The sequence below is a fragment of the Pseudorasbora parva genome, chromosome 23 (assembly GCF_024679245.1).
Source record: "Pseudorasbora parva isolate DD20220531a chromosome 23, ASM2467924v1, whole genome shotgun sequence".
NCBI lineage: Eukaryota > Metazoa > Chordata > Actinopteri > Cypriniformes > Gobionidae > Pseudorasbora > Pseudorasbora parva.
The window spans coordinates 24,889,516-24,899,936 of NC_090194.1; positions in this window are offsets into that span (position 1 = coordinate 24,889,516).

A 10,421-nucleotide genomic window follows, 5' to 3' on the forward strand; every position below is an offset into this window, starting at 1 on the left:
CCAAAATGGCAATAATAATTACTATACTAAGTTTTGATTACAAATACTTTAGATGAATGCGTTTGCATGTATTTTAAGTTGCCGGTATGATAGACATTACAGATGATCCATTTACACATTGTATTGAACCGATGATCCATTTTTTTTTTTTACTGGTTCATTGAAACAAACTGTCCGAAAGAACTGGTTCGCGGAAAAGAACCAAACTTCCAATCACTCCTCTCAACTGGCAGCAGTGCAGCTTCTGCTCGTGCCTGACTAAACCACGCCCCCTCCTCACATAATCTCATTTCAAATGCAAAATTGTCAGCAAATCACAACAGTGGTTGTTTTCACTCAAGACTCACAGCAGACACACCCCTTGAAACAGAGCATTCCAGCCAGAGGCCTAATATCATTATAGAAAAAAACAAAAGCCTTTTAATTCTAAATGATTACATTTTTTTTGAAGTAAAAAAAAAAAAAACATACTAACAATAAGTACACCCCAGGAAACATTTATAAAAAAAAAAAAAAAAAAAAAAAAAAAAAACAATGGGACCTTTAACAGACAACGAGCGACAGACACTGAGGGAGAACTGAAGACTAAATACACAGGGCAAACAAGGTGATGAATAGTATTAGAAAAAAAAAAAAGGCAGTTAGTCTCTCTGTTTATCCCGAGGTTTACGGCAGTCAGCCGTATCCAGATCAGATGGTGGATCTGTGCCCAGAGTGCAGAGACTGGGGGTGATGACGGGATCCTCTGCACTGGCTGGAGCTGATGAACTGAGGACACGGAGAAGGGCCGCGATGGCAGGGCTGAGTAACTGGTTGACTGAGGAGGGAGGCTCGGCGGGAACTCTGGAGACGCAGGAGAAACATCAGAATACCAGTCAACCAAAGTCACCTCAAAAAGGTATTTGAATTCCTTCAAATAGCCACCAGAGGTCCTCACCATCTCCTCCATCGCAGTGGGGCTCCTTTCCCAGCCCTCTAGCTCCATGAGTACTCCTTTCACAATACACAACATTCCACCGGCTCACACACTTGGTCAGACCCTTGCAGTGGTCCAGGCTCTGGGGTGATGACTTCGCTCAATTTTATCCTGGGTCTAGGCTCATCTGTCACGGCAGACTGGTCTCCACAGTCTGTGGCAACTTCCTCGTGTTGGCCCCAGTCGGGGCAGATGGCTGGTCTCTGGCGGTGGATGACTGGTCAGTCCTCCTCAGCAGAGTTGATGGTAAATAGTGAATGGTTGTTTACCAGTACCCACACCACGAAAGCAGCAAACTCCACCTTGGAACCAGTCGCTGGAACACGCACATTTGACCGCTCGCTCAGGCTGGCATGGTAAAAGACTGAGAGCGAGTGGTTTGGGAAGTGCGTCTGCCACACAAGGTATCTTGTTTCCCCATAGGGAATGGGGAAAACCTCATACTAAACAGAAAGGGAAAACTGCTACAACAATTAACTGTTTCAGACAACAAACACCAAACACTGAGGGAGAACTGAAGACTAAATACACTGTGCAAACAAGGTGATTACTAGACTAATTAACAAGACACAGCTGGGACAAATTAACTCATGATGACGGTGACCATGGCAACACAGGAGTGGCGGGAAAATGAACAATGGAACATGTGACAATAAAAACACATCAGAAGGCCAGACAGACATGTCATTCGATATCAAAATAAATTTAGATTTTATTAACTATGTGTAAATCTCTCTCTCTCTCTCTCTCTCTCTCTCTCTCTCTCTCTCTCTCTCTCTCTCTCTTCTCTCTCTCTCTCTCTCTCTCTCTCTCTCTCTCTCTCTCACAGACAGAAGTGAAGTTCATGGACTCTGATAGAGATGCGTCTGATATGGCAGAAAATCTTTCTATTGTAAATTGTCAGGGAAGGTTTGCAGAGCGTCACAATCTTAAATTAAAACACCCCTATTATACAGTTTGTCAAATTAATATTTTTTCAGATGATACCTTTAATCAGCGAAAACCATACTTCCCAGATCTGTACATTTTCGTTGATTCCTGTACAGTAGCAATAAGAAAGGCAACATTAGATGAGCTTGATCTGCCGAAAAGGCTCAAAAGGATCAGGCTCAAAAAACACGACTTTTAAGAGCAGATATTGTGGTTGGACAAATGAGGTTTTATTTTTTTAATGTATATGCTCCAAATGTTGGACATGAGCGTTTAAAAAACAAAAACAAAAAGTCAGATGCTTTGTCACAGTGCCCACAGGATAATGTTATGGTTGTAGGAGGGGATTTTAACGGCACATTAAACCCTGATTTAGATCAAGTTCTGCAGAAGAGTTAACATTTTTTATTGGGTATAATGATTTTTGTTGATTTATGGAGAGATAGTTTTCCAGGGGTTAAACAGTTAAAAGTTAACTCAAACACTTTGTCGGGAGCAAGACTTGTTTTAACATAAAATTTTATGTTTGCTGGGAGTAATAGTGGTAGGTTTTATAATAGCCAAAGAGTACCATCTTTTCTATCTGATTCTATTATATATACATATCTTCTAAAATTCACAAATCACACTGGCACTTTAACAACAGATTATTACAGGATCACTCTTTTGGCCTTTTTTGGCAATTTTGGAGAGAGGAGAGATGTAGTTTTCCTTGTGGTGGGACATGGGCAAAGTGCATATTAAGTTATTTTGCCAACAATATACTGCCCATAACACCAGAGATCTTAAAGACAAAATGGGATCACTTGAAGAAGATATTTTGAGACAAAGTAACCATGGTGGCTCTGTTGATTCCATTGAGAGTAATAAACTCCTTTTAAAGACACTGTTGGAGGAGCAAGGAAAGCCCTCTTATACCCCTTTTCCACCAGAATGAACCGGGTGCTAGTTCGGAGCCAGTGCTAGTGTCAGTTCTAAGTTGGTTCGACTTGAGAGCCTTCTAAGAACCGTTTTCTTTTCCACATGCTAAGAGCCACAACAGAGCCAGGTCTTACGTCATACCAGAGTCCTGCACGGGTCCATCCCAGACCCGTTAATATTTGCCCGTTACCCGATCCGTGCCCGCAATAAATCACACACGCTAAAATCATTCCAATTAAAATGCTTTATTTTTTTTTAATATTGCACTTCTCTCAACATCAACAGCATCATGAATGGGCTAAAGAAACAGGCTAAAGTGCCTTTATAGACTCGTTGTCAACAATTTTATATACTTCACTCACCAACTTTACTTTTACTTCATCCATTGCTTATCCTGCAAAGCTCGCTCCATCTGGGCTACGAGTGGCATCAACAAAAGTCACAGTGGTGGTGACGTGATGGATCAAATGGCAAATAGTTGTTGCGTGTATGTGTAATGGTAAATTGGACATAGAAATTGTAATACAGTATGTTTGGGGGGGAAGAAGGACGACCGGATCGTTTTGATCGTTTTTCGAGAACCGGCGAACATTTAAAAGACTTAACCAAACAAAGCGAAAGTAACGCGGCCCCTCACGGACATCTGCCACGCACACACATAATAAAACAAACACAACTCAACGTAAAATCCAGGTCTGGTGGTGATCTCTCGTCCTTATATGCCGCCGAGCTCCCTCGTGAGAGGATTTGAGACCGGTGTGGCTCACAGGTGACACTCATTCGCCATCACGCCCCGGTCTCGCTCGCTCCTCCGCCTCGCCACAGCACAGAAAAATATTGCACATATTTTTCATCCGCGCTTCTACCCGCTCACACGGAATTAATTATCCGCCCGCACCCCGCCCGTGTATTTTATAATTTATGTCACAATCCACCTGTTTTAGCCACTTTTATGCCCGCGGGTACCCGATCCGTTGCAGGACTCTACTGCTAGCGAGGCAGCGGGAAACACACACACACACAATTTCCAGGCGTGTTCTATCTAATGCATTGACGCTGCGCAGACCAACCCACATATGATATCCAAATACTGCGCGAGCGATTCAAAAGCATAAGGGGTCGTTGGCGCTCGCTCTACTTTGATGTCATACGCAATCAGTCTGCACAGCGCGCGCCGATGCATCTCGAACAAGCCTTCCCTCAGTGGCTCATGGCTTTATGATCCTACATCAGCATTAAAACGCCGCAAATCCAACGCATTTGTGCAGCTCTCCATGATTTGTATAGATGGAGATTACAATCCAGCAGCTGTTAGCTTGATTAGCTGCTATTGAAAAAAATGGCGGTCACAGGTTTGTGTTCATCTTGTTGATCACGGTAACGCCGCCCCCAGCCGGTGACGCAAGCGGTTCTTACTTCTAGCCCAGCAATGTTTTGGTGTTACTTAAGAACTACTTTTTCTGGCTCGGAGCTGGTGCTTTGGCTGTGGAAACACAAAGAACCGATTTGAAACTAGGCTCTGGCTCCGATTTAGCACCAGCACTGCCTTGGTGGAAAAGGGGTATTAAGGACCAGATATTCCCAACTCAATGAAATGGATGCTCCTTCTGCATTCTTCTTTGGTTTAGGGAAAAAAAAAAAAAAACAAGAGAACATAAGTATTTTTATAAACTGAATTTACCACAAGGTGGGGTGACAACTGATCAGCAGGAGATCCAAACTCACGCACTTTCCTTTTATAAGGACCTCTACTGTGCTGAGCCATGTGACAGATCAGTGGCAGAAGAACTTTTGTGATCTACCACAGCTATCAGATGAAGATCAAAATATACTTGAGGACCCCATCTCCTTTGCAGAACTCTCTCTTGCTGTCGAGGAGTTGAGCCCTGGGAAGTCCCCGGGTCTGGACGGTCTTTCAGCTGAATTTTATAGAGCCTGCTGGAATTTGAGTATGCAGTTTTCCTGGAAAGTTTTAACCGAGGGAAACTTCCACTGAGTTGCCAGAGGGCAATCGTAACATTGTTACCAAAAAAGGGAGATCTTCCCTTCCTTAAAAACTGGCGACCTGTGTTACTGATCTGTGTTGATTTTAAAATTTTATCTAAATCATTACAGTTTTTCTCAATTGTTTACACACAAATTCTTGTACTTGAGACACAATGTCCACAGCATGTAACTCTTTCACCAACCCCCTGAACCAATTTTGCTAAACTACAAGCACAGTTCCTGCTTTACACTCAAATTGCAGTTCTAAAACACACTTTTTTCAAAACAGTACACACAATTATCTGCATTTGGCACAATTTTAATGCAGAAAATATCTTGTTTTCACAAGGAACACACTGCCATTCAAATATGCACACTTACTCATCACAAGGGCAAACACTTGTCACACAGTTTTACAATTAGCAATCAAAGCTTTAGCATCAAAGGCAACAGAGGGATGCTGCATAGGTATTTTTTTTTCTTTTTTTAATGTAACTGTATACAGTAAATTCTTCCGTTGTTTTGTATGTGGTGTATGTGCAACTTTGTGTTGGTTGGGAATGGGATGTACACTGTGTACATTGTTTTTGCAGGACAAATAAAATAAAATTGTACCGTGTATTTGTGTGTTCTGAGTATAAAAACAATATTCTTAAATATTTTACAACACACTTATATTTGTACTGTCTGTAGTAAGTGTAACACTGAACCAAAAAAGGCCTAAGTCATTATGATGAATGGAGAAGTGTTTCATCATAGTGTTTTACATTGAGCACATCAGTGTTCAGCTGGATCTTATAAATGTCTATACATATGATGGTTTGTGTGTGTCATTTGAAAACAAAATCACATTTTGAGAAGAAATAACATTGTTTTGAATGTAAAGTTTCATTTTGCAGGAGAATTGAGGGGTTTTACCCATTGTGTGCGTTTTTTTGGGTTTGTGTGTAGAGTTCTGAGAATATGAGGCATGCTTTCAGAAAATGTGTGTAAACAATTGAGAAAAACTTTAATGCTACTGTAGTATGAAGCAGAGCAGGACCAAGTTTTGTGGAGCTGAGCATGGCTGCTGGAGTGATTGTTACACAAACACATGGCTCGCGAGCACCGGGACTTTTATTATGACGGGACGGGACACAGTCACTGGGCACCTGCACTATTTCCACATAATGCAGCTCTGTTTATCATTTTAGATACATTTAAGTGTGTTTAAAATGATGTTATGACGTTACTCTGTGCGTTCGCTCGGCGCTACTGTGACATGTTCTCACTGCTAAGAGTAAAGTGCTTCTGACAAATAAAACTGAGGGTAACGCAGATATGACGCAATTGACAGAAGACTCCCTCAAACACTATGCTGACACATCCCGGGTCCTTGGTTAAAATAGCTATTTTCTCACAATTTACAAATAGTTGGAAACATTTGGGATATTGTAAGTACTCAACTGAACAAAATATAACACTGGTTTTTGTGGTTTAGTGGTTTTTGGATATTTGTGACCCCGTCTGTGAAACCCCGGCTAAAGTCGCAAAATTTAATTATGAGATTTTGATCGTCAAAGTGCCATAGCCATAAAAATGACGAAAATAGGGAATTTGTGTTTATTGCTGTAAATGATAAATTATACCAAGGGGTTTGAGATACAATACTCATTTTTTAATTCATAACATTATAAATACTGAAATTAATGATTTTATTGAAACTATACTTTATACTTTTGCACAAAAAATATTGTATGGGGGCTCCCTAAACGTCAATTTTAATCATCTCAGGGGGTTTTCATCACAACAAGACCAGCTGATTCGTATGATAGATCGGTTCAGGAACTTATTCTTTTTACCATTAGGAAGAGAAAGACATTAATATCAATCGGCACAAGCAGCAATCAGGTCATTGCGACTTAAGCCGGGTTCAGATGTCTGGCGAGATATTTTCGTGTCATCACCAATATTTTAATATTTTCTTCTTTGTTTTGTTGCTCAACATTGTGCCAATAATAACCATCTTAATTTAAAGTCATATTAGGCCTGCTATGTGTCTATTTAAAACATGTTGTGGATGGTGGTGCGTCAGATTAATGCAGTGTTTCCCAACTGTGCGCGGGGTGCCTCGTAAAGGTTTCAGCGCGCACTTGCATCGCGGTTCATCTCACATCTGATGACGCATCTTTAATATAGGTTGTAACTTGAAAATAATGCTTTATGTATGTTTCTGTCGATGGATACACGTGCTGGCTCCTCAGTTATACATTACAACAACAGCGATAATAAAAGAAAAACGTGGGCAAACGGACTCTCTTAGTAAACATTGTTCAATGCATGTGAGTGCTGCTGTATCTTTGAATCTGAATACGGTTGTAGAGCCAGAAGACGCGATTGAGAACTCATGTGCGATCGCAATGTGAGAAGATTTGTCTCTGTGCGATCATCCGAAAGCGCACACATGCACGTCTCAGTGCGCAAACTGAGTTCTCTTTCAAGTCTTGCGCTTGAACAGACAAACTCACACAAGAAGTAGCCGATGTCAACATGTCCATCTTGATGAGTATCCAAGCAGACATAGTCTGAATATGCCTTAAGAGAACTCTATAGAGTCGAGAAAGCGATACCCCTGGGTCTTAAAGGAGCAGTAACCTTTACTGCTGTCTGTTTAATGCCAAAAAAAGAAGATAAGGAATCACCCACTGCTCTTGATTGAATAGATTTTGTAAGTTTAATAAAGATTAATATTTAATTTAAACAGTTAAATATGCAGTATTTTTTTCATTTGATTACTTTATTCAATTAATTTACCTAAAACTAATGTTAGACCTATCTGAAAAGAAAAGAAAAGAAAAAAGCATTATTTTATTATCTTTCCTCAATAGTAATTATTTGTGCTGCTGCTTTTATTTAAGTTATTTGTTTTTTTCTTTATTTTTATTTGACAGTAGTCCTTTTTCCATAAACATAGCAAATACCGAACCATACAGAAACCATGAACCTGAAACTGTGAACCTAAAACCGAGTCGTGAGCAATCTATACCGTTACACCCCTACCGTAACGTATGCGAGGGGGTGCCACAAAATTTAGAACATTTTCAAAGTGCGCCATGACTGAAAAAAGGTTGGGAAACACTGGATTCATGAATTAAGTTATCTAGGCTATTTGACATGGCAGCACTTAAACGCAAGCAGGAACAGAAAATAGCTCATTGCTTAAACAGCTTTTCCAATATTAATCTCGGTGGAATTACCCCGAATAATGATATAACCGGGTTTATTGAAGAAAGTGCATGTTGAGGGTACATGAGCGTAAATAAATGATGACAGAATTTTCATTTTTGGGTGAACTATCCCTCTCTTTATTTTTACTCCAGTACTGTACTTAATGTAGCCAAGTAAAATAATTTAAGTTAGAGATTTTCTACTGAAATGTAATATATTAATAAATGTATATATTAATGACTTTTTCCATGGATATTTAATTTTATTAATAAAGTTATACAAATAATTTCAATTAATTGACTTGGTAATTGTTGCTACAATCAAGCTCTTGTACCCCCAATTCGTGCTTTTTGGACATACGCATCATAATAAATAGGCCTGTTTTACAAACCTTTAAGAATTTTCCCATAAATGTGTCATATATCACTGAAAATGGCAGAATCTCAGCTTTAATGTGGTATTTGACTCATATTCAGGATAATTATGCATCAAATGTGTTGCGGTTTCAAAAATAAGCTTGTGTTTACATTGGAATTTTTTTCAAAAACATGATTTATTTTCTGAGGCCTGACATTCAGCAAAACTTTAACATAGCCATACTAAGTTAATATAAGAGATATCAAGGTTATATTTTAACAGAATGTTCTTTACATTATGTAGGATGATTTTATGTAGAAAACAGTGAATCACAAAAAAATGACTTTAGGAGGGTTTTCACATGGTCACATTTTACTGCAAAAATACTACATAGTGCACCTTTAAACCCTAAATTGTATTAAATAAATGGTGTTAAAAGTATTTTCAGAAAACATACTCAAAATAGAGTTTTGAGGGTTCTCAAAATATTGCAAAACAAGTGCTGATTTTGGCCAAGAATGCTGCAGGTGTCAATATGTGCTGATGGCATCAGTTCAAGTCTTAGATTATAAAAGGAAAAATTATGCCTAAGCATCATCCTTCTGTTATATTCAGCTCCTTCCAAAGATGGTGAATCTTCTTTTTCACTCTGATTTTATTTCACCCACATTTATTTCAAACATATTAATCTCACAAACTACTCCAGACCCCAGTCTCTCAGCATCTCTGCAGTGTGTAAATAATAAGGCCTCTGACTTAAAGGGTTAGTTCACCCAAAAATGAAATTGATGTCCTTAATGACTCACCCTAATGTCGTTCCAAACTCGTAAGACCTCCGTTCATCTTCGGAACACAGTTTACAGTTTTTGCCCGTTTCTTGAACACATTTTGTAAAACTTCGCTCGTTGTGCCAAAACTCTACACACAAGTAAACATATCACAACACAGGGAAATATACCATTCACATCTGTGTCAAATTGAAACTCTACTATCAAAACTTAAACTTTGCTACCAAAACCTAACATTCGTTTGTCAAAATGTAACTCTGATGACAAAATGATACACACTTGCATCATATGAATACACTTTCAGATCAGGGAGAACACACTAGTCTACTTTATATAAAACACTGTAGTCTTTAATTTTCACTGTTTTTATTCAGTTCATCCGTTAGCATTCTGTGAAGCAATGCAACACTTATAGTTTCGTTTTTTCCAACAAAGGTTTTCACAACAACCAAAAATGAAAGTACTGAAATGTTACAAATGACATGATACTGTACATCACAGTACTATACTTCACACTACAGTACAATCTCAATGGAACAGTGCTATGTACTGTACTATATGTTACACAAAACTAAAAAAAATGTTTGTTACTAAAGGAGCACTAGCCAAATTGCAATACAGTAGTGTGACGGTACAGTATGTAGATAGATACAGTCTGGAATGGAGAGTTGCTGTTTTCCAATCTGAATGTCCTTATTATGGATGCAACTGTGAACTGGCTAAGATGTGGGTGGACTCTCTGCCCAGCTTCCCTCACTGTCAGAGCCATGACTTACCACATGAACCACCAAAGTTGCTCTAATATCTGACACTGGCGATCCGAATCCTCGATCGATTCACTGATTCCTAACCATTTGAATCTCTATTTGAGGTTGAAAAAAAAAACAAGGAAGAGAAGACAATGCTGAATAAAGTTGTAGTTTTTGTTATTTTTTAACCAAAATGTATTTTCGATGCTTCAAGAGATTCTAATTAACTAACTGATGTGACATATGGACTACTTTGATGATGTTTTTATTACCTTTCTGGACATGGACAGTATAATGTGTATACACTTGGATATGCTCTCGGACTAAATATAAAATATCTTAAACTGTGTTCCGAAGATGAACACGTCTTACGGGTGAGGAACGACATTAGGGTGAGTCATTAATGACATCAATTTCGTTTTTGGGTGAACTAACCCTTAAAGAGTCCATTGCCCCTGTAAGCCTGAGTGAAATTTGAAATGACTGTCAAATTCAGCAACATTCTAA